Here is a 25,941-nt window from a genome sequence, read left to right on the forward strand (position 1 = left end):
TAAATCAAGGATTTTGAAGCTCTTCCAATATGTTGTACAGGCACTTACTCTGAGTACCTGGCTATCCGGTTTTGTAGCGACGGGCCTTGGTTTTTGAGGAAATTAATTTTGAAGTTCATTAAGTGCTTTGCATACCCGTAACATTACATATGTTTCTAGCAAGTCAGCGAAGGGCAGCGATAAAGGTTCTCGGCAACCGCGCTGGAGGTACAGTGTTCGAATCCTGCTCGTGTACTTTTTTTTTCAAAATTGACCTCACTTTTCAATTTTCTTTCAAATAATATCAACAAACAGTGTAAGGTGTGCGAAATTATGAATGCTCCCGACTTGATGAAAGACAATAGAGAGATCGCTTCTAGGGAAGATACGATAAAACTACATTCGCTATTCCTACATCAACTGAGCGCACCTAATTTTGAAAGCGTGATTAGATACGCGTGGTTCTCTTCGAAATTAGCGGATGAAAGAGAAATCTTATTGAACGCAAAACAATTGTTTCCCGGTATCGCTCATGAAGAAACCGTGCGCCTGCAAGACGGTTGCTTTCATAAAATGCGCGTGGTGTCGCAAAAATTTGTGCTTCGGTTGTTTCTATGTTAAGTATCACCCACAATATTGTTCTGGCATATCAAGCAATGTGGACGATGAAAAATAAGATTTTGTAATATTGTACGAAAGAAAAAATTAATAACTGATACATATTTACAATTTCGCACACCTTGCACTGTTTCTTGATATTCTTTGAAATAAAATTGAAAAATTGGGTCGATTTTGAAAAGAAAGAAAAAAGCACACGAGTAGGATTCGAACACGGTACCTCCAGCGCGGTTCCCGTAAACCTTTACTGCTGAGCTACGCTGACTTGATCGGAATGGAAGTAATGTTACGGGTATGCACAGCGCGCAATGAACTTCAAATTCGATTTCCTCAAAAACCCAAGACCCGTCGCTAAAAATCCGGATAGCCAGGTACTCAGAGTAAGTGCCTCAGCAACATACACTACTGGCCATTAAAATTGCTACACCACGAAGATGACGTGCTACAGGCGCGAAATTTAACCGACAGGAAGAAGATGCTGTGATACGCAAATGATTAGCTTTTCAGAGCATTCACACAAGGTTGGCGCCGGTAGCGTCACCTACAACGTGCTGACATGAGGAAAGTTTCCGACCGATTTCTCATACACAAACAGCAGTTGACCGGCGTTGCCTGGTGAAACGTTGTTGTGATGGCTCATGTAAGGAGGAGAAATGCGTACCATCACGTTTCCGACTTTGATAAAGGTCGGATTGTAGTCTGTCGCGATTACGGTTTATCGTATCGCGACATTGCTGCTCGTGTTGATCGAGATCCAATGACTGTTAGCAGAATATGGAATCGGTGCTTTCAGGAGAGTAAGACGGAACGCCGTGCTGGATCTCGACGGCCTCGTATCACTAGCAGTCGAGATGACAGGCATCTTATCCGCACGGCTGTAACGGATCGTGCAGCCACGTCTCGATCCCTGAGTCAACGGATGGGGACGTTTGCAAGACAACAACCATCTGCACGAACAATTCGACGTTTGCAGCAGCATGCGCTATCAGCTTGGAGACCATGGCTGCGGTTACCCTTCACGCTGTGCCACAGACAGGAGCGCCTGCGATGGTGTACTCGACGACGAACCTGGGTGGACGAATGGCAAAACGTAATTTTTTCGGATTAATCCAGGTTCTGTTTACAGCATCATGATGGTCGCATCCGTGTTTGGCGACATCACAGTGAACGCACACTGGAAGCGTGTATTCGTCATCGTAATTATGGCGCATCACCAGGCGTGACGGTATGGGGTGCCATTGGTTACACGTCTCGGTCACCTCTTGTTCGCATTGACGGCACTTTGAACAGAGGACGTTACATTTTAGTTGCATGCGAAGCTGTACCTGTACACGCCATCCAAGCTCTGTTTGACTCAATGCCCAGGCGTATCAAGGCCGTTATTACGGTCAGAGGAGGTTGTTCTGGGTACTGATTTCTCTGGACCTATGCACCCAAACTGCGTGAAAATGTGATCACATGTCAGTTCTGGTATAATATATTTGTCCAATGAATACCCGTTTATCATCTGCATTTCTTCTTGGTGTAGAAATTCTAATGGCCAGTAGTGTAGTTGAAGAGCATCAAAATCCGTGATTTACAGTATGGAGTGTCCCCTTGTTAGACCATGTTGGTAGGCCACTTGCCTTGAGCTTGCGCCAGGTTACCTCTCAGTATCCTGTAGAACTAAGTCCCTCAGATCTGGTGTATGCACAGTTCGCCGCATCCCTGTACAATCGTCTTTCTTAAGGGACCCACGAACACACAAACCCCCAAAACAGACTTGAAATGTGGTGGTTGGTATCTGCGAGGCTACTTGTTTGGGTTTAGCCTTACTGCTTCTCGACCGTTTCCATCTGCTTGGCCACACACAAATATCATCTCGGCTTGTTTCCGACAAATACCGGACCATTCTGTTGCTTACTGTGTTGTTTTTGTGGTCTTCAGTCCTGAGACTGGTTTGAAGCAGTTCTCTATTCTACTCCATCCTGTGCAAGGTTCTTCATCTCCCAGTACCTACAGCAACCTACATCCTCCTGAATCTGTTTAGTGTATTCGTCTCTTGGTCTCCCCCTACGATTTTTACCCTCCACGCGCCCTCCAGTACTAAATTGGTGATCCCCTGATGCCTTAGGATATGCCCTACCAACCGATCCCTTCTTCTTGTCAAGTTGTGCCACAAATTTCTCTTCTCTCCTGTTCTATTCAATATCTCCTCATTAGTTATGTGATCTACCCATATAATCTTCAGCAATCTTCTGCAGCACCGCATTTCAGAAGCTTCTACTCCCTTCTTGTCTCAACTGTTTGTGGTCCACGTTTGACTACAATACATGGCTAGACTCCATACAAATACTTTCAGAAATGACTTCCTGAAAATTAAATCTATACTCTATGTTAACAAATTTCTCTTCTTCAGAAACGCTTTCCTTGCCATTGCCAGTCTACATTTTATATCTTCTCTACTTCCACCATCATCAATTACTTTCCCCTACAAATAGCAAAACTCATTTACTACTTTAAGCATCTCATTTCCTAATCTAATTCCCGCAGCATTCGATTTAATTCGACTACATTCCATTATCCTTAATTTCCTTTTGTTGATGTTCATCTTATATCCTCCTTTCAAGATACTTTCCATTCCGTTCAGCTGCTCTTCCAGGTCCTTTGCTGTCTCTGATAGAATTACAATGTCGTCGGCGAACCTCAAGGTTTTTATTTCTCCTCCACAGATCATAATTCCTAATCCGAATTTTTTCTTTTGTTTGCTTTTCTGCGTGCTCAATATACAGATTGAATAACATCGGGGATAGGCTACAACCTTGTCTCACTCCCTTCCCAACCACTGCTTCCCTTTCATGCCCCTCGACTCTTATAACTGCCAACTGGTTTCTGCACAAATTGTAAATAGCCTTTCGCTCCCTGTGTTTACCGCTTCCACCTTCAGAATTTGAGAGTATTCCACTCAACATTGTGAAAAGCTTTCTCTAAGTCTACGAATGCTAGAAACGTAGTTTGCTTTTCCTTAATCTGTTTTCTAAGGTAAGTCGTGGGGTCACTATTGCCCCGACGTCGGCTTCTACCACTTTTTCCATTCGTCTGTAAAGGATTCGTGTTAGTATTTTCCAGCTGTGACTTATTAAACTGATAGTTCGGTGATTTTCACATCTTTCAACACCTGCTTTCTTTGGGATTGGAATTATTATATTCTTCTTGAAGTCTGAGGGTATTACGCCTGTCTCATACATCTTGCTCACTGGATGGTAGAGTTTTGTTAGGCCTGGCTCTCCCAATGCTGTCAATAGTTCTAATGGAATGTTGTCTACTCCCGTGATCTTGTTTCGACTTATGTCTTTCAGGGCCCTGTCAAACTCTTCACGCAGTATCATATCTCATATTTCATATTTATCTACATTCTCTTCCATTTCTGTAATATTGTCCTCAAGAATATCGCTCTTGTGTAAATACTCTATGTACTCCTTCCACCTTTCTGCTTTGCCTTCTTTGCTTACAACTGGGTTTCCATCTGAGCTCTTGCTATTCAGTTCGCTGCGTAAATCACACAGCCTGCAACACGCAAGGAATACAGGTCACGTGGTCAGAGGAACAGCCATTCGTCAGTGCCATCTACCCTGGCAACGATGCCTTTTCGGACACATCTCCATAGAATCTTTTTTCCTCCATATCCAGTCAGGAATGCAGCTCTGCTGTTTCTTTGTTTTATTAATGTTCACTGTGTGTACATAGATATAGACATACACCCACTTTGGTAATACACTTGGATTTAAATACACTCCTGGAAATGGAAAAAAGAACACATTGACACCGGTGTGTCAGACCCACCATACTTGCTCCGGACACTGCGAGAGGGCTGTACAAGCAATGATCACACGCACGGCACAGCGGACACACCAGGAACCGCGGTGTTGGCTGTCGAATGGCGCTAGCTGCGCAGCATTTGTGCACCGCCGCCGTCAGTGTCAGCCAGTTTGCCGTGGCATACGGAGCTCCATCGCAGTCTTTAACACTGGTAGCATGCCGCGACAGCGTGGACGTGAACCGTATGTGCAGTTGACGGACTTTGAGCGAGGGCGTATAGTCGGCATGCGGGAGGCCGGGTGGACGTACCGCCGAATTGCTCAACACGTGGGGCGTGAGGTCTCCACAGTACATCAACGTTGTCGCCAGTGGTCGGCGGAAGGTGCACGTGCCCGTCGACCTGGGACCGGACCGCAGCGACGCACGGATGCACGCCAAGACCGTAGGATCCTACGCAGTGCCGTAGGGGACCGCACCGCCACTTCCCAGCAAATTAGGGACACTGTTGCTCCTGGGGTATCGGCGAGGACCATTCGCAACCGTCTCCATGAAGCTGGGCTACGGTCCCGCACACCGTTAGGCCGTCTTCCGCTCACGGCCCAACATCGTGCAGCCCGCCTCCAGTGGTGTCGCGACATGCGTGAATGGAGGGACGAATGGAGACGTGTCGTCTTCAGCGATGAGAGTCGCTTCTGCCTTGGTGCCAATGATGGTCGTATGCGTGTTTGGCGCCGTGCAGGTGAGCGCCACAATCAGGACTGCATACGACCGAGGCACACAGGGCCAACACCCGGCATCATGGTGTGGGGAGCGATCTCCTACACTGGCCGTACACCACTGGTGATCGTCGAGGGGACACTGAATAGTGCACGGTACATCCAAACCGTCATCGAACCCATCGTTCTACCATTCCTAGACCGGCAAGGGAACTTGCTGTTCCAACAGGACAATGCACGTCCGCATGTATCCCGTGCCACCCAACGTGCTCTAGAAGGTGTAAGTCAACTACCCTGGCCAGCAAGATCTCCGGATCTGTCCCCCATTGAGCATGTTTGGGACTGGATGAAGCGTCGTCTCACGCGGTCTGCACGTCCAGCACGAACGCTGGTCCAACTGAGGCGCCAGGTGGAAATGGCATGGCAAGCCGTTCCACAGGACTACATCCAGCATCTCTACGATCGTCTCCATGGGAGAATAGCAGCCTGCATTGCTGCGAAAGGTGGATATACATTGTACTAGTGCCGACATTGTGCATGCTCTGTTGCCTGTGTCTATGTGCCTGTGGTTCTGTCAGTGTGATCATGTGATGTATCTGACCCCAGGAATGTGTCAATAAAGTTTCCCCTTCTTGGGACAATGAATTCACGGTGTTCTTATTTCAATTTCCAGGAGTGTACATCAACCAAAATTTATGACTGGTAGCATTCTGTGAAAATCCTTTTCGCAGTGATGAGAATGCTGCGGTAAGCAAACATGGGGAGAAGACGTAATTTCGTGTGTTCGTCAGATGCACAGCTTGACCGCGCTCATCACGCAGAACTGGACGACCTCTCGAATGTCGGGGCCATTTCATGCCAGATGCGGTGCTAAATGTACCGTAACTGAAGACGTGACGTGCTAGACGGACACCGGGTGAAAAACACTGGAACCACGCGAGCTACAAGGCCCTTTTTTCGTGGGGTTCAGCGCCCTTTGAATGGCGAGTCGCTTCTTGCGTCGGGCGGTCGAAGAATCCCATCGAAACACGGCAGCGGTGCTGTCTCCACGATGCACTGATTTTCACGAACTTTAGGTGACCTAAGTGTCTTTTATGATCCACGGTGAAGTGAACGAACGCTTTCCATTTTAATAAAAGAATACATTGTCCGTTTTAGGCTGTACTGTGCTTTATTAAAATCACGCTGTTAGATAATTTCGGCCGTTAGCTATTATCAAGCACATCTGCTATGTCATGTATTAGATATCGTGCTCTTCTTTTATGTCACATACTTAACATAGTGTAAGTGCTGCAGCCGGACAGTGGATAATGTATTCGTTTGTTAAAAACTTAGAGGCTATGGATCCTCTCTGAAACAAAAAGCTTTCCATCTTGCGGAGCTCAACATTTTATTAAAATTGCGGGAAAGCCTACTCTTTTTCTGGTTGAGAAATTAGTAGCCACGAAAAAGCATTAGTCGTGGTTTTACTGCGATCCCAGTGATGTTGTCTTTGATTACATGGAGCATGTAGTAAATAAACGAAGCTGACGATAAATTGAAATTTCCGTTGGTGCTTGCTGGCATGTTAATATTAAACGAAGCAGAAGTTTAGAAACGGAATCAGAATTCAGAGTGAAGAAATAAAATCCTTAATGTTTGTTCATAACATTCAGATTCAGTCAGTGATGGCAAGGGACTCCGATGAGTAGCTGAATGGTATGGATAGAATCTTGAAAAGAGCACAGAGGATGAGGAATGACAGAAGCAAAACATGGATAATCGAATGCATTCGAATTAAATAAGGCGTTTTTGATGGAATTACATTAGGAAATGAGACAATAAAAGTAGTAATACTGTTTTTGCTGCTTGTGTACCAAAATACCTGACGATACAGATTTTTAAGTAGTTCTATGGGGATGATGACCTGAGAAGTTAAGTCCCACAGTGCTCAGAGCCATTCTCCGAACGGTATCTGTGATGAGTGCAATGTGGTGAGGCCGTTTTATGTAAGATGAAGTATCTTTGACAAACATCAGACAAAGCAGTCATCGTAATATGCACTACTTGCCACTAGAAAACACTCACTGGCTGATAGTGGATAAACAAATCCTCGCTCTGTCACAACGTGCACTGTTTAGTTTTTCAAGAATCCTATTCTTGGTCTCTGTTGTGGGAGTGGTTTGGTACACATGAAAATAGTTTAAGGTGCTTGTGGTTTTTATATAAGCTAGTTTTCTCACTTCAGCTTGGCTCTTCGTCGTTATGCTGCAATGATATTTGCACGCTGCGCGGAATGGCCGCGCGGTTAGAAGCGCCATGTCACGGATTGTGCAGGTTCGAGTCCTCCCTCGGGCATAAATGTGTGTGATGTCATTAGCATAACATAGTGTAAGTAGTGTGTAAGGCTAGTGACCGATGACCTTAGCACTTTGGTCCTTTACCAATTCACACACGTCCGAACATTTTTAATATTTCCACTAATTCCCCTTCCATCACGGGACTTTCACAAAACCACTTCCTATTAAAACTGTCTGTGTGTGTACCACAGAACTCGGCAAGGTGGTAGGCATGTGTGAATGCTGTAATGTAAATATTTCCCAAATACTCTTACCTTACGACGACGGCAGCTTGTACTAATCTGTGTCCCTGTTATGTTATAATGGATTATCGACAGCTGAGGTGGTGTTTTACATGTACTTCAATGTACCCTTGAACAGCAAGAAACCACGATTATCAATCTTTAGCAAAACATGGGTGAAATTGCCTTTTAGAAATGACTGATCCAATCTGTGTAGGCCTACTCCGTATGGTGCTTCTGCTCAATGGATATTATATCCAACATATTCCGCCAACTGGCTCCTCTGCAACTGCACAGCAATCGCAGTTCAGAAACGGTATTAACTTAAACAAGTGTTTAGTTTTGTTGGTAGCCACTCACTCCATTTCGAAAAATATTTATCCTTGCTCTTCGACGGTTATCAAAATGGTTTGATGCGACCCTCCAGAAATTCCCCTCTTGTGCCAACCTCTTTGCCTCAGTCAGAGTCTTCATTTAGTTGGTGGATGTATGCCTGCCTCTCTCTCTCTCTCTCTCTCTCTCTCTCTCTCTCTCTCTTACTCCAACAGTTATTACCCTCTACAGCTCCCTCTAGTACCATATAAACCAATTCATTGGTGCCCTAACAAATGTTCTATCACGCTGTCCTTTCCTCTTGTCAATATTTACCACATCGGTTCTCCTCACCGATTAACCGATAACCTCATTTCCTAGCTTATCAGTCACGTAATTTTCAACATCCTTTTACTCACAAACCTCACACGCTTCGGTCTCTTCGTTTCGGATGTTTTCACAGTCCATGATTCACACAATATAATAGTACAGACGTACATTACTTCCTAAAATTAGTACCTATGTTATGTACTGTCAGTCTTCTTTTAGCAAGAGATACCCTTTTCCGTTTTTTATTGTCATTTCACTCCCCCACGCCCCATGTGGGCGGGGATTGGGTTGGGCTATCAGCGGTACAGGCAACACATTCTTCAGCCAACAGAGCAAAAATTTAATTAGATAACAAAGATATATTGAATTTAAAACTTTGAGGGGAAAAATAACATGGAAGTTTCTAGATATACTCTAGATATGATCTCTTTCACTGGTAGTTGAAAACAGTAATAATAAATGGTAAAACGAAAAACAATAAGAGCACATTTAAAAACATTTAAAACCTGACGTCAAAACACTGATATTCAAAAGAAGCGCTGTTCTGTCAGTAAGAAGCAGAACGACCTGCCTGGGGTTCGGAAGGCTGTTGTTAAAGGGGGAAATGTTGGCCAGTGTGGTGGGATAAGGATGGAGGACAGGTGTTTAACAACTATGTGGTAGGAGTGGCTGTTGGGACAGAGGACGGGCTGGAGTAGAGGGGGAACTGGTGACGTTAATAGTCGCTGCCAGAAGGGTGAGTGGGGAAAGAAAGGCATATGGAGAAAAAATGAGGGGTAAATAAAAGTGTGGAGGGGAGGGGCAGGAAGCCCTGATGAGATGAAATGGTTAGGGTGGACTAATGGCTGGTAGGATGAGTATTTGTAAGGGTGGACTTCATGATCTGGGAGAGTGTATGGAGAGTGTGTAGGTGTAAGGGTGGTGGAATGTGTTGGTAAAGGCACAGTAGCATATGGAGATTGGAAAGGAGAGGGTAAACGATAGGATTATTGGAGTAGAGTTTGTGAATGGTATACCGGTAGATTGTTTGGAGGTGTTCAGTATGAGTGAGGAGAGGTGGGAATTTGGTGAGATGGTAATGTATCATTGTGTCGTTTGAGGATCTGCATGGAGTTATAGAATTTGGGAGGGGTGGATATCCATACAACACGTGGATAGCAAAGGATGGGACAGATCAGAGATTTGTACATACGAAGGACAGTGGAGGGGTGTAGTAGTCCCGATGTTTGGCTGGTTAGTACTTTTGTGGGCTTTCTGTTGGACATATGGTAATTGAGGTTCCCGCGTTTGTTGTCGGTCGATGGTTAGTGCAACGTATTTTAGTGTATTAGTTAGCTACATGGGATGGTCGCAAGTGATGAGGTAGAAGTTATGGAAACAGAAGTTGCGGGTAGTTCGTCCTGAGCTGTGCTGGCCGCAGCTTATGTGTTGGTTTAAACTTTGACTGTAACTCTGCGTTTGGTCTCTCGTGGTTACTGCGGTTATGCCGTGGTTCTTCCTCTTTCTACGTGTGGCAGCAGCGGTGTGTATCGATATTCGCACCCTGTACTGCCTTTGGTCTGGTGCTTATAGTTTCCGGCTAGCCGGTCGGCTGGTGTGGATCACTCAGGAAATCTCCACGCAGCGCAGTGGGCCGGGCCCGCTGGCGGTCTCTACGCAGTGTCGGAGTGTGTGGCAGCTGTTCCGGTTGCTACGGGGTTCGTGGCTCACCGACCCATGACATCAGAGTTGAGTGGTGGTTTAATTACCGAAGCCAGTCTGTTCACGTTGTGCCGTTGGTTTTCATGGTTGGCTGTTGGGGATATTCCTGTGAGCAACAGCGAGTGTTCGAGTTGGCGAAAGTTTGGCCACCATCTGGTGGAGTTTAACTGTATTTTGGTTACTTGAAGTCCAAGCGTACCAGCGGAATTCTCTGCCTTTTGGCCGTTAGCGTTCCGGTTAGCGGCCCTGGCTGCTGACGTAAAATTCAGACAGTGTCCTTTCCTCACCGTGTTGTCGCTGTCCAACACGTGTGTGTAGTTTTGGTTGTGGGCAGCTACGCCTTTTACGTTTTGGCCTTGGACTTCCTTGTGTACTGGTCGGGTGGAAAGCAAGTCGTCTTTTCGGTGGGTTCGTTGACTGTCTCTTGGTTGGGTTGCCGGTCGATCGGATATAGTAGGGCCGACTACCTGTCTCCCCTAAGCGAACGTTAATATTTCACGTGCAGACCGCCACCCGGAAACTTCTGAGCACCGCTAGATATACTGCCTTTTCTATTGGTGTCTGATTGTATATTTTAATGGCTCATAGTCGACGGTTTGAATTTGTATGCTTTCAGCTGGGTTTTAAATAATGGGCCTTCAGCAGATTTAACATTGAAAGTTCCTTCCTTGTCAAGTCTTACATTGTTTGGACCTTCAGCCTCATTTAAAAAAATTAAAGATAAAGCCTTGGGCTTTCTGTCTTGTAAAAATGTATTGAAATTGTGTTTCGAATCATGGGCTTTCAGGCGTTTTAAAATTAAAATTAGATTGTCTGAGCCTTTAGCCTCCTTTTTTTAAAATTATTTAAGGATAAAGCTTTGGGCCTTCAGCTTTTGAAAATTTATTGTAGTTGTGTTTTTAAATCATGGGCCTTCAGGCATTAAAAAAAATTAAAATTCCTTACTTGTCAAGTCTTAGATTGTTTGGGCCTTCAGCCACATTTGAAATATTATTTAAGGATAAAACCTTACGCTTTCTGCCTTTTGAAAATTTATTGTAGTTGTGTTTTAAATCATGGGCCTTCAGCCGTTTTAAAAAATTTAAAGAGGTTGTGCCCTTAAGCCATAAGATTGTGTGACTTATTCAGAAGATAGTTAAGCTCCGAAATTTGTGCCGTAATGTTTGGCAACTAATAAGGTTGTGTTCGAATGTAACTGGCAGCCGCTCGTTTTAGGCCCCTTTCCACAATCCCAACTACCTGTTCTGTCCTGTAGATTTAACCAGGCGTCTCACTAGGTTTTGGAAGGGTTGAAGAAGCCACTGGATCGACCAGGAAGTAGTCTGGTTGAGGTGGAAATGGAGGGATTGTTTGGGATTTCTCGAGCATAGAGTAGAGGGCGAAGGAAGCGGTGTCGTCTCCATACTGAAGGAGGTGCATCGGAGGAGGTGGTTTGGGCGTATTGGAAGTACATAGGACGTAAAGGAAAGGGCTGAGCCAGCATTAGTCTTCTTTTTATACCCTCATTGCTTCGTACTTCATACGTTAGTTTCTTGCAAGGTAGCTGTATCTCTTCACTTCGTCCGCTGGGAGGCACCAAATTTTGATACGAGGAAAAAAACAATCTATGTCGGTGGTCTCCGCGGAGAAAAATACCAGACACGTAAACTTAGTTTTAAGACACGTACAAACTAAAGCGGTACAAAACAGAACGGATGTGTTACAAGTGTTCAGGGCGAATTCCCCGACCGGCGACCAGAGGGGCTACAATTTTTCGGATCACAGCTAATCGGCGGGGCGATTAACTTGTCAGCGACATTCCAGATCCCCGGCCTCCTCTTCTTTTTGGCGCCGCTCTGGTTTCTGCGTCCTGCAGCGGAGCTGTCCTCGCTAGGCAGGTGTCGCCAGCGCGCCCGGCGCGGCCCGGCCCGGCCCAGCTGAGAGTAATCTCTTTACAGGGTGTGGGCGCGCCCTCTGGAGACGCGCTGTGCGGATTTCTCGGCGCCGTAAATCTGTCGCTGTGTTATTCCTGGGAGGAGCGGCGGACACCTGTTCCCGGTTTGTCCGCCACTATGCGCAGCGACAATAAACGCGGTCGGCAGCGTCCCACTGGGACGGAGGAAACGATGGATCGCTTCCACCGACTGACCGTTTTCTCTTTTGAACTATACGACGAGTGAAGGCGTCGTCATTTCGTCAGTTACCGCGTGATACGTCTACATCTACGTCTACATCCATACTCCGCAAACCACCTGACGGTGTGCGGCGGAGGGTACATTGAGTACCTCTATCGGTTCTCCCTTCTATTCCAGTCTCGTATTGTTCGTGGAAAGGAAGACTGTCGGTATGCTTCTGTGTGGGCTCTAATCTCTCTGATTTCATCCTCATGGTCTCTTCGTGAGATATACGTAGGAGGGAGCAATATTCTGCTCGACTCCTCGGTGAAGGTATGTTCTCGAAACTTCAACAAAAGCCCGTACCGAACTACTGAGCGTCTCTCCTGCAGAGTCTTCGAGTTTATCTGTCATCTCCGTAACGCTTTCGCGATTACTAAATGATCCTGTAACGAAGCGCGCTGCTCTCCGTTGGATCTTCTCTATTTCTTCTATCAACCCTATCTGGTACGGATCCCACACTGCTGAGCAGTATTCAAGCAGTGGGCGAACAAGTGTACTGTAACGTACCTCCTTTGTTTTCGAATTGCATTTCCTTAGGATTCTTCCAATGAATCTCAGTCTGGCACCTGCTTTACCGACGATCAATTTTATGTGGTCATTCCATTTTAATTCACTCCGAATGCATACTCCCAGATAATTTATGGAATTAACTGCTTCCAGTTGCTGACCTGCTATATAGTAGCTAAATGATGTTTCTTACTACGTATTCGCGGCACATTGCACTTGTCTACATTGAGATTCTATTCCCATTCCCTCCACCATGCGTCAATTCGTTGCAGATCCTCCTGCATTTCAGTACAATTTTCCATTGCTACAACCTCTCGATATACTACAGCATCATCCGCTAAAAGCCTGAGTGAATTTCCGATGTTATTCACAAGGTCATTTATATCTATTGTGAATAGCAACGGTCCTACGACAATCCCCTGCGGCACACCTGAAATCACTCTTACTTCGGAAGACTTCTCTCCATTGAGAATGACATGCTGTGTTCTGTGATCTAGGAACTCTTCAATCCAATCACACAATTGGTCTGATAGTCCATATGATCGTACTTTGTTCATTAAACGACTTTGGGGAACTGTATCAAACGCATTGCGGAAGTTAAGAAACACGGCATCTACCTGGGAACCCGTGTCTATGGCCCTCAGAGTCTCGTGGACGAATAGCGCGAGCTGGGTTTCACACTATCGTCTTTTTCGAAACCCATGCTGATTCCTACACAGTAGATTTCTAGTCTCCAGAAAAGTCATTATACTCGAACATAATACGTGTTCCAAAATTCTACAACTGATCGGCGTTAGAGATATAGGTCTATAGTTCCGCACATCTGTTCGACGTCCCTTCTTGAAAACGGAGATGACCTGCGCCCATTTCCAATCTTTTGGAACGCTACTCTCGAAGTTCCTTCGCGTTCTCTGTGTAAAATCGAACTGGTATCCCATCAGGTCCAGCGGTCGTTCCTCTTCTGAGCGACTTTCCTTCGATAGTTCTGCATGCTGGGTACCTACTGGACTTGGGTATTTCGGACCTGATTTGTGATACCGAAAATGTTTTTGCTCAGTAGCGAGTCGTCCATTAGTCCTGCACACTGAGGTAACAAAAGTCATGGGAGACCTTCATGTCGGACTACCCAACAAAGTGCATCAACTCCATGTAGCATCAACTCAGCAACTCCTGCAGAAATATTGAGCCGCGCTGCCTCTATAGCTGTCCATAATTGCGAAAATGCTGCCAATGGAGCATTATGTACACGAACTGGCCTCTCTCTTACGTCTCGTAAGTGTTCAAATGGCATTGATGTCGGGCTATCTGTGTGGCGAAATCGTTCGCTCGAACTGTCCAGAAAGTTCTTCAAACCAATCGTGAGCACTTGTGGAAAGGTAACATGGAAGATTGTAATCTACAAAAATGTCACCGTTGTTTGGGAACATGAAGTCCATAAGTAGCTGCAGACGGTCTCCAAGTAGCCAAACATAACCGCTCCAAGTCAATGATCGGTTCAACTGGACCAAAGGACCCAGTCCGTTCCATGGAAACACAGCCCTCATCATTATGCAACCACGATCAGCTTGCACAGTTCCCTTTTAACAACGTGGGTCCATGGCTTCGTCGGGTCTACATCACACTTGAACTTCACCATCAGCTCTTGCCAATTGAAATCGGGATTGATCTGACCACCTACAGTTTACCAGTCATCAGCGTTATCAGTATCACACGCAGTTTGAAAGGGCTTCATAGTGGGTCTCCTTACGGCCGGCTGGTCGAACCGCTCAGTGACTAGATTCGTCGGGCTGCTGAATGCGGCAGTAGTCCCACTTTGGACAGTATCGGGATGCGAGGACAGGAATTCTCGTTGTCAAGGACCCAGTGGACCAGAATTTACCATCACGAGGTATGATCGCCGTATTGTACGCCAATGATATCGCAGTTCCTTCAAATCTGCATTTGGAATGCGAGACTGCCAAATTCCGTAACATCCCGCACCATTGGTCGGAGACTGACAGCAGTCGAACTAGAGAAGTACCACTGCTGGAGACGAAACGGAAAATTAAGCCTCAACTGGATACACCTCGAACAGTGGTGAACCTTTCATCTCATCCCATCACCAACGCAGCCACAGAAGCACCAGCTAAGGAACAAAACTTTGCCGTCACGCCTTAGCGGATTTCTACGGAAGAGGTCATCGAATCTGTGGAAGCAGCACTCCAGTTCACATCTGCGAAATAAGCTGAGAAAGGCACGAATCCGTTCAAGTTGTTCTACGTGCCAAGTCACTGAAACACAACCTTAGCCGAGAGGAAAGGGCAGCTATCAAGGAACTGAGGAACAACGACGAATTCGTGATATTAACAGCAGACAAAGGCAATGCTGCTGTCATCTTAGACACCGTGCATTATGAAGGCAAGATGAAATAATTATTAAATGATCCCATCTACAAAGAACTAACGGCAGACCCTACGACGAAAATAATTCGAAGCACGCAGGCTTCGATTAAGGACTAGGGAATTGACGCTGACACAGCCAAAGGTCTTATTCCGAGAGTACCAGTCGCTCCTAGAATTTACGGTGTTCGAAAAATATCGTTTCTCAGTTTTGATTATTGATAATAACTTGATACCAGTGCCTGTGAGTTTAATTTGTGCACCACAGCACTGAAGATGATCACTATGTGGTTGAAAATCGATTTTTCTATCAATAAACCATCAACATTACAGGGAACGCTGACCTTTCTTTTAACTTACATAGGGAAAAAATGGTTCAGATGGCTCTGAGCACTAATGGACTTAACTACTGAGGTCATCAGTCCCCTAGAACGTAGAACTACTTAAACCTACCTAACCTAAGAACATCACACACATCCATGCCCGAGGCAGGATTCGAACCTGCGACTGTAGCGGTCGCGCGGTTCCACACTGTAGCGCCTAGAACCGCTCGGCCACTACGGCTGTTTTTACATAGGGAAAGTTATCCTTTGAGGCCAGTGGTGAATGGGATCAATTCGCCTACTTATAATTTGGCAAAGTACCTAGCCTGCAAATTAAGACGTCTAGATGGCAAGACGGACTCTTATGTGAAGAACTCGGCGCACTTTACATAACGCTTAAAGGGAGAAACAATTTTGCGTACGGGAATCATGGTCAACTTTGACGTGAAGCCAAACGTGCCACTAGAACCTTCAGGAGCACGTCCTGCCAGACATATGTGACCTGGTTGAGTTGTGCCTGACTTCAAATGGCAAGGAAAATAATACGAGCAGACAGACGTCGTAGCAATGGCGTCTCCTCTATCTCCGCTGGCAGCCGACATATTCATGGAAGCCTTTGAAGCAACGGCGCTGCGTTCAGCTCCTCCACGCCCATGTTGCTGGTTCAGACACGTGGACGACACGTTCGCTATGTGACCTCATGTTGAAACGGAGCTACACAAGTTTCACGAATATTTGAACAACATGCACGGAAAGACACAGTTCACACTCTAAATAAAGAAGACCTGTGCAATTCCATTTCTAGAGGATGGAGTACACAGGACATCGGAAGGGCACACTGGGGCATATCGGAAGCCTGCACGCTCAATCCTACCACCATCCAGCGAAGAACTCGTTCATCCGTTCTTTGGCAATCCGTGCGCAGCACCTAAGTGATGCTCAAAACATTAGACCTGAGCCTTAAAGTCTACGCACAACGTTTCTAGCCAATGACTACAGCCATAAGTCGATTCACACAGCCTCGTCGACGAATATAAGTAAGCAAGATAAGCAAGAAATAGACAAAGTGCAGCCAACGGTGCGCTTACCTTATGTGATAAATGTTACTCACCGGGTAGGCAAACACCTTCGCCGCGTTGGGGTGCAGCCTGTCTTCTATAGTGGTCACAGGATCTAGGATGTGCTAGGCTCCACTAAGGACAAGCTGGATGCATTACACACTGCAGGCGTGTACAAGGTGGAATGTGTAGAGGCGTACACCGGCGAGACACGTAGGCCAATAGCAAAGCGTATTCGGGAACACGAGCGCTATATTCGTCTAGGACAACACAACAAATCAGCAGTGACAGAACACCAACGAGATTGCCGGAAAGAAATAAAATTCAGCGAGGCCTGTGTGTTGGCCAAGCAGCTGGTTATGACGAAAAGCAAAATCAGAGAGGCCATCGAAATAGTTAAAGGAATAACATGAATAGAGAGGATGGACACAGGCTTGCCCAATCTTGGCTGCCAGCTATCAGAGCCCAAGACACCGCACTGTCAACACGAGGCACGGGCACTACCGCGCCGCCGCGCGGCCGACGTCCAGCAGTTGGTAAACAGCAGCAAACTTTTCATTCGCCGGTGACCACCAGTCACAGCGCATAACACAAAAGCCAATAGACAACAGAGGTTACGCTTTCCCTCCGCCGCAGTATCCCATCAAAATAAAGTTCAAATCGTTCAAATGGCTAAAATGGCTCTGAGCATTATGGGACTTAACATCTGAGGTCATTAGTCCCCTAGAACTTAGAAAAAGAAATGAGTGTGAAATCTTATGGGACTTAACTGCTACGGTCATCAGTCCCTAAACCTACACACTGCTTAACCTAAATTATCCTAAGGACAAACATACACACCCATGCCCGAGGGAGGACTCTAACCTCCGCCGGATGGAGCCGTGCGAACCGTGAAAAGGCGCCCGGACCGTGACCAGACCCCCTAGACCGCGCGGCTACCCCGCACGGCGATAAAATAAGTAAGGGCCAAAAACTGTACTAGCGAGCATCCTACATCACACGTTAACTCTCCGTTGACTGTGATGCTGCACTAGTCTCAGCTATCGTGGGTATTTAGTGGAGAAATAACGTACAACGTCTGTTAAAAAATTGCGGATCATTCCTAATTTCACGCCAGTGTTGTGTTGGAGTGAAATGCGGTTGGCATCCCTGTACGTACAAGGGTCACTCCAAAAGAAATGCACATTATTTTTTTTTTAAATCCATCTTTCATTCTACACGTTCCAAAGTATTACAGTGAGCAGATACATCCTTTAGGAACAATATTTTCATTTCTCCACATAATTTCCATCCCTCTCAACTGCCTTACGCCATCCTTGAACCAGCGCCTGTATACCCGCACGGTGAAATTCTGGACCAACCAGTTGGAGCCACTGTTTGGTAGCGTGCACAGAGGAGTCATCTTGAAACCTTGTTCATCTACATCTACATTTATACTCCGCAACCCACCCAACGGTGTGTGGCGGAGGGCACTTTACGTGCCACTGTCATTACCTCCCTTTCCTGTTCCAGTCGCGTATGGTTCGCGGGAAGAACGACTGTCTGAAAGCCTCCGTGCGCGCTCTAATCTCTCTAATTTTACATTCGTGATCTCCTCGGGAGGTATAAGTAGGGGGAAGCAATATATTCGATACCTCATCCAGAAACGCACCCTCTCGAAACCTGGCGAGCAAGCTACACCGCTATGCAGAGCGCCTCTCTTGCAGAGTCTGCCACTTGAGTTTGTTAAACATCTCCGTAACGCTATCACGGTTACCAAATAACCCTGTGACGAAACGCGCCGCTCTTCTTTGGATCTTCTCTATCTCCTCCGTCAACCCGATCTGGTACGGATCCCACACTGATGAGCAATACTCAAGTATAGGTCGAACGAGTGTTTTGTAAGCCACCTCCTTTGTTGATGGACTACATTTTCTAAGGACTCTCCCAATGAATCTCAACCTGGTATCCGGCTTACCAACAATTATTTTATATGATCCTTCCACTTCAAATCGTTCCGCACGCATACTCCCAGATATTTTACAGAAGTAACTGCTACCAGTGTTTGTTCCGGTATCATATAATCATACAATAAAGGATCCTTCTTTCTATGTATTCGCAATACATTTCATTTGTCTATGTTAAGGGTCAGTTGCCACTCCCTGCACCAAGTGCCTATCCGCTGCAGATCTTCCTGCATTTCGCTACAATTTTCTAATGCTGCAACTTCTCTGTATACTACAGCATCATCCGCGAAAAGCCGCATGGAACTTCCGACACTATCTACTAGGTCATTTATATATATTGTGAAAAGCAATGGTCCCATAACACTCCCCTGTGGCACGCCAGAGGTTACTTTAACGTCTGTAGACGTCTCTCCATTGCTGTGTTCTGTTTGCTAAAAACTCTTCAATCCAGCCACACAGCTGGTCTGATATACCGTATGCTCTTACTTTGTTTACCAGGCGACAGTGCGGAAAATAGCATCTACCTGGGAGCCTGTATCTAATATTTTCTGGGTCTCATGAACAAATAAAGCGAGCTGGATCTCACACGATCGCTGTTTCCGGAATCCATGTTGATTCCTACATAGTAGATTCTGGGTTTCCAAAAACGACATGATACTCGAGCAAAAAACATGTTCTAAAATTCTACAACAGATCGACGTCAGAGATATAGGTCTATAGTTTTGCGCATCTGCTCGACGACCCTTCTTGAAGGCTGCGACTACCTGTGCTCTTTTCCAATCATTTGGAACCCTCCGTTCCTCTAGAGACTTGCGGTACACGGCTGTTAGAAGGGGGGCAAGTTCTTTCGCGTACTCTGTGTAGAATCGAATTGGTATCCCGTCAGGTCCAGTGGACTTTCCTCTGTTGAGTGATTGCAGTTGCTTTTCTGTTCCTTGGACACTTATTTCGATGTCAGCCATTTTTTCGTTTGTGCGAGGATTTAGAGAAGGAACTGCAGTGTGGTCTTCCTCTGTGAAACAGCTTTGGAAAAATGTGTTTAGTATTTCAGCTTTACGCGTGTCATCCTCTGTTTCAATGCCCTCATCATCCCGGAGTGTCTGAATCTGCTGTTTCGAGCCACTCACTGATTTAACGTAAGACCAGAACTTCCTAGGATTTTCTGTCAAGTCGGTACATAGAATTCTACATTCGAATTCACTGAACGCTTCACGCATAGCCCTCCTTACGCTAACTTTGACATCGTTTCGATTCTGTTTGTCTGAGAGGTTTTGCCTGCGTTTAAACTTGGAGTTAAGCTCTCTTTGCTTTCGCAGTAGTTTCCTAACTTTGTTGTTGTACCACGGTGGGTTTTTCCCGTCCCTCACAGTCTTACTCGGCACGTACCTGTCTTAAACCCATTTTACGATTGCCTTGAACTGTTTCCATAAACACTCAACACTGTCAGTATCGGAACAGAAATTTTCGTTTTGACCTGTTAGGTAGTCTGAAATCTGCCTTCTGTTACTCTTGCTAAACAGATAAACCTTCCTCCCTTTTTTTATATTCCTATTAACTTCCATATTCAGGGATGCTGCAACGGCCTTATGATCACTGATTCCCTGTTCTGCACATACAGATTCGAAAAGTTCGGGTCTGTTTGTTATCAGTAGGTCCAAGATGTTATCTCCACGAGTCGGTTCTCTGTTTAATTGCTCGAAGAGAATCTTTCAGTTTCTCAAAGAGATGATAGTCACATGGAGCCAGGTCAGGACTGTAAGGCGGGTGTTTCAGAGTTGTCCATCCGAGTTTTGTGATCGCTTCCATGGTTTTTTGACTGACATGTGGCCGTGCATTGTCGTGCGACAGCAAAACATCCTACTTTTGCCCATGTGGACGAACACGACTCAGTCGAGCTTGAAGTTTCTTCAGTGTCGTCACATATGTATCAGTATTTATGGTGGTTCCACTTGTCATAATGTCCACAAGCAAGAGTCCTTCGGAATCGAGAAACACCATAGCCGTAACTTCTCCAGCAGAAGGTGTGGTTTTGAGTTTTTTTTTCCTTGGGTGAATTTGCATGATGCCACCCCATTGATTGCCTCTTCGTCTCTAGTGAAAAATGATGGAGCCATGTTTCATCACCTGTCAATTCTTCCAAGAAATTAATCTCCACCATTTTCGTACTGTTCCAAAAGTTCGCTGCATACCGTTGTTCTTGTTTCATTGTAAGCCACTGTCAACATCCTGGGAACCCACCTGGCACAAACCTTTTTTAGCGCCAACACTTTTAGTGTTCTGCACACACTTCCTTCCCCTGTCCCACCGTAGCACGACAATTCGTTCACTGTGATGCGTCTGTCAGCAGTCACCAATTCGTTAACTCTCTGCACATTGTCTGGAGTGTGTGCAGTACGAGGCCTGCCGCTGCGAGGACAATCCTCAATATTGCCGTGCCCGCTTTCATCACGAAACCAGCTTTCCCACCGACTAACTGTACTGCGATCGGCAGAAGCATCTCCATACACCTTATTCAACCTCTTGTGGATATTTCCCACTGTCTCGTTTTCACAGCACAGGAATTCCATGACAGCACTTTGCTTCTGACGAACGTCAAGTGTAGCAACCATCTTGAAGACATGCTGTGACGGCGCCACTCACGGGAACAGGTTGAACTAAGTTTGAAAACAAGCGGGGAGGATGTATCTACACACTGTAAAACTTTCACACATGCAGAATGAACACTGTATTTTTTCAAAAATAGTGTGCATTCCTTTTGGAGTGACCCTGGTATGTGTGTTTAATGCGTAACTGTTGCTTATTTGTTAATTATTGTTCAGTGTTGTACTGAATAAAACACTGTGAGGGACACTTTGAGAATTTCTGGATGGCAGAAGTAAAGGAGCTACGCGTCTGCATTAAATTTTGTGTGGAACTCAAGAAAACCGTTGCAGAGCCACACCAAATGATGCAGGAAGCCTACAGTGATGAGTACTTAAGCCACTCTGTGTTACGAATCGTTTACACGGTTTAAAGATGACCCTTGTTCTGGACGCCCTTCACGTCTACCGACGACGGTCATGTCCGGAACAACAACGAAACTGTGCGTGCCAATCAAAGACTGACCCTCAGTGAGATTGCCGAAGTATGTAACGTTCCAGTTGGATCACGTCATGAAATCCCGACGCAGCACCTTGGACTGCTCCTGTTGCCGCCAAGTTCGTCCCACGGCTCATGAGTCAGCATCTAACAACCCTACCACAACAAAGGTCAAAAATTAATTATGATTGTAGTGTTGCTCACGCTGCTAAATATTGCATTTTCGGGCAACAACAAGGTTATATTATGTGGCAGGTGTCATTAGAGCACAGTTAATAAAGTCATTTCTTGAAATAATGGATAAACTAGGCAATCTTTTCGTGTTTCCCACGCTGGTCTTGTTGTGAACTCATGGCTCAATCGTCGAAAATCTAGGTAGTGATGATTCCAAGCTCCGATGCAAAGAGGCCTAGGTGTTATTCTGCGATATTCAAAAGTATTATAGATGTGTTTTGTTTTGGCTGGTAGGAGAGCCAACACCGTGTTACTAGGAGGAGGCCGAAAGGCACGCGTTTTAGCTCACGCAGGCTGGCGTGAGGTCTGGAACAGGACAAGGAAATTAGAATTCAGAAAAAACGGACGTAGCTGGTGGAATACTTAACTTTAATCCATTAACGGTGAACGTCGGTCTGGACGGTACATGATTCACAATATCAATTGGAACTGAATATGGCGCCTTGCTAGGTCGTAGCAAATGACGTAGCTGAAGGCTATGCTAAACTATCGTCTCGGCAATTGAGAGTGTATTTTGTCAGTGAACCATCGATAGCAAAGTCGGCTGTACAACTGGGGCGAGTGCTAGGGAGTCTCTCTAGACCTGCCGTGTGGCGGCGCTCGGTCTGCAATCACTGATAGTGGCGACACGCGGGTCCGACGTATACTACCGGACCGCGGCCGATTTAAAGGCTACCACCTAGCAAGTGTGGTGTCTGGCGGTGACACCACATGTTTCATAAACCATTCTCGAAAATGAAACTTTTGCAAGTTAGAACAATGGTGATGTAAAAAAAGTAATCAGCACTCCGAATTTAAGTTACACTTCTTTTTTATTACTTTTGTTGCAATATCACGTAACTCGTTCCAAAACATCACTTCACAACCGCGCGACTGCTACGGTCGCAGGTTCGAATCCTGCCTCGGGCATGGATGTGTGTGATGTCCTTAGGTTAGTTAGGTTTAAGTAGTTCTAAGTTCTAGGGGACTGATGACCACAGTAGTTAAGTCCCATAGTGCTCAGAGCCATTTGAACCATCACTTCACAATATAAAACATACTTGAAAATATCTCCCTCACTGTTAAAGTTAACATTTCATAAACTGACTACAATTTGCGTCTTTTTAACATGACGACCAAAGCTTGACTCTCTAATAACCGCTTACCTGCCCAAAAATCAGAGTTACAATTACGTCAATGATCATAGTGACAAAAGAAAGAATACACATAAGAATAATATCATTGCAATATATACATATCGATGTATCGAACTACCTCTACATTCATGAAATCAAATCTGAATGTTGTCACAGAAATATGTTAACTATTTTACAGAAACACAGCAGAATATTGCTGGTATCGAGAGGTTGAGGAGAGGTGCCGTAATGGTTACGTAATTCAAGTACCATTACAAGGACCAGGAAGAACTTCGTCTCACAATCTGTGAAGAGCTTTCGGATCGCGCAAATGAGAACTCGTATCGCGGTAGCACACCCGCACATTCATCCCTGTTGGTGCGTGACTATTGCACGAAAAACGAAATCACTGTATACCCCATCCTCCCTTCTCTCCAGACCTGGCCACTGTGGTTCAAATGGCTCTGAGCACTGTGGGACTTAACTGCTGAGGTCATCAGTCCCCTAGAACTTAGAACTACTTAAACCTAACTGACTTAAGGAACTCACACACATCCATGCCCGAGGCAGGATTCGAACCTGCGACCGTAGCAGTCCCGCGGTTCCGGACTGAAGCGCCTAGAACCGCACGGCCAACAGGCCGGCAGGCCACTGTGGATTTCTTTTTATCTGTAAAGTAGAATCACCCGTTGCAAGGACGAAGATTTGTAAAGATAGACGAGATAAAAGAAAATTTGCAGACGGTGCTTCGAGCGATCGAGTAAGAGGCGAATAGAGACTGTTTCCGGAGGTGGAAACGGCGTTGGGAGCAGTGTACCAAGTCTCGACGAGAGTATTTCGAAGCAGACCATTCACAATAAGTAAAAGGTAAGCGTAGGAAAATTTCGTTGACAAAGTTCCGTAATTTTTTGAACGGACCTCGTATGTTCTTTGATCTTGCGTGTGCTTATTTCGAGAAGGAACATTCATCTGTGAAAAGAATACTGGAGGGTGCTGCCTGGCGAACATTCTCCACTGTCGTCGCTGACAGGACTTTGATTTATTCTGGAAATTGTTCCATTGTTGACATTTTTGGGGTGAATATACACTATAAAGATGAACCCGCCAGGTGAGCCGAGAGCGCTAATGCGCTGCTTCCTGGACTCGGGTAGGCGTGCCGGCCCCGGATCGGATCCGGCCGGCGGCTTAACGACGGAGGCCGGTGTGCCGGCCAGCCTGGATGTGGTTTTTAGGCGGTTTTCCACATCCCACTAGGTGAATACCGGGGATGATCCCCATGTTCCACCTCAGTTACACGGCTCGCAGACATCTGAACACATTCGCACTATTCCATGGATTACACTCGACACAGACAGTTGGGGTACACTAATTCCGTCCTGGGGGGGGGGGGATACAGGGTGGCGGCAGGAAGGTCATCTGGCCACCCCTTAAATTAACCTTGCGAGAAAAAGGCATAAGCAAAAGAAAGAAAGGAAGAAAGTAAAAGACGGAACTGGTGACGTGTTAGAAACCGAGACATGCTCGTTACAGGAATGGTAAATCTCTTGTATAAGATGTCGTGCGCTCGCGTATGGATTCATCTCAACAGAAGCGAGTACAGTAACGTCGGCCATTTCGTGCGTGCGTGTTTCTACGAGCATTGCGTTGCCTTGGGCTGAAACTTTACGTTTCGTGTAGCGTCACAGCAATAGAATGAAACTTCCGTCAAGACGATGGGTTAATTTGAGTACATCGCTCTCTGTTCAGTTCCCCTGCACGAGTAGCATTACGCCTGCCTTCGCCCACAGCAAAAGAAATTGAGACTCAGTTCTTACACACGGACTGCTCTTACTATACACAGCACATCGTTTGAAAATACTACGACACTTGCACGGACGCGTGACGTCTGTTATTTCGGATGTGTCCGAAAGAACAGGTACCACGCGGGTTTCCACATCTGTGGTGTACATTATGTAGGTGGCAGAGAGAAGAAACGAAAGGAAAGGAAAGGAAAGGAAAGGAACCATTGATATCAGCTGCCATCGGGACTTCGTGCAGAATCAGCGGCGACAAGCGAAACTACGTACCAGACCAAGGGCCTAGTTAGCAGCAGATTCCGGATTCGAGTCCCGGTCAGCCACACACATTTTTCGATGGTTGATTCCGCACAAAGTCTCGATGCAGCTGGTATCATTAGTTGCTTTCCTTTCCTTTCTCCCCCCGTTCGCCTGCGACTTACATAGTAGCACAACACTGTTCTACACGTACCCGTGTTGTAAAATAAGAAATCGTTATCACTGTTACCCTTCTGCTAACTTTCATTCTCAGTAGATCTGTCGCACTTTGTGTAAATTGTACTCATACGAATCTTTAATTGAACGGTGACACCCTGACTGAAAGCTTTTTCCTTGTGTTTTCATTTGTTTACTGCTAACACCAACAAACGCGCGAGTTACTTGGAAAGCGTGCTAGAACACGAGAGTTAATTTTGTATTACATTTTTAATAACGTCATGTTTACTTGAAACTGTGACACGTTTTTAAACAGGACTGGAGGTGGCTACTCTAACAAAACACGTCGGCTGATACAATGAAGAGCCAAAGAAACTGGTACACCTGCTTAATATCCCCTAGGGCCCCCGCGAGCACGCAGAAGTACCGCAACACGACGTGGCATGGACTCGACTAATGTCTGAAGTAGTGCTGGAGGGAATTGACACCATGAATCCTGCATGGCTGTTCATAAATCCGTAAGAGTACGAGGGGGTGGAAATCTCTTCTGAACACCACGTTGCAACGCATCCCAGATATGCTCAATAATGTTCATGTCCGGGAAGGTTGGTGGCTAGCAGAAATAAGCCCAGTAGAGCGTTGCTGAAACCACTCTGTAGCAATTCTGGACGTGGGTAGTGTCGCATTGTCGTGCTGGAATTGTCCAAATCCGTCGGAATGCACAAGGAAGTGAATGGACACAGGTGATCAGACAGGATGCTAACGTACGTAACCCTCCAATTGCACACACCCCACGCCATTACATAGCCTACACCAGTTTCAACAGTTCCCTGCTGACATGCAAGGTCCATGGATTCATGGGATGCCTCCATACCCGTACACAACCATTCGCTCGATGCAATTTGAAACGATACTTGTCAGA

Source organism: Schistocerca piceifrons, chromosome 10 (assembly GCF_021461385.2).
Source record: "Schistocerca piceifrons isolate TAMUIC-IGC-003096 chromosome 10, iqSchPice1.1, whole genome shotgun sequence".
Taxonomy (NCBI): domain Eukaryota; kingdom Metazoa; phylum Arthropoda; class Insecta; order Orthoptera; family Acrididae; genus Schistocerca; species Schistocerca piceifrons.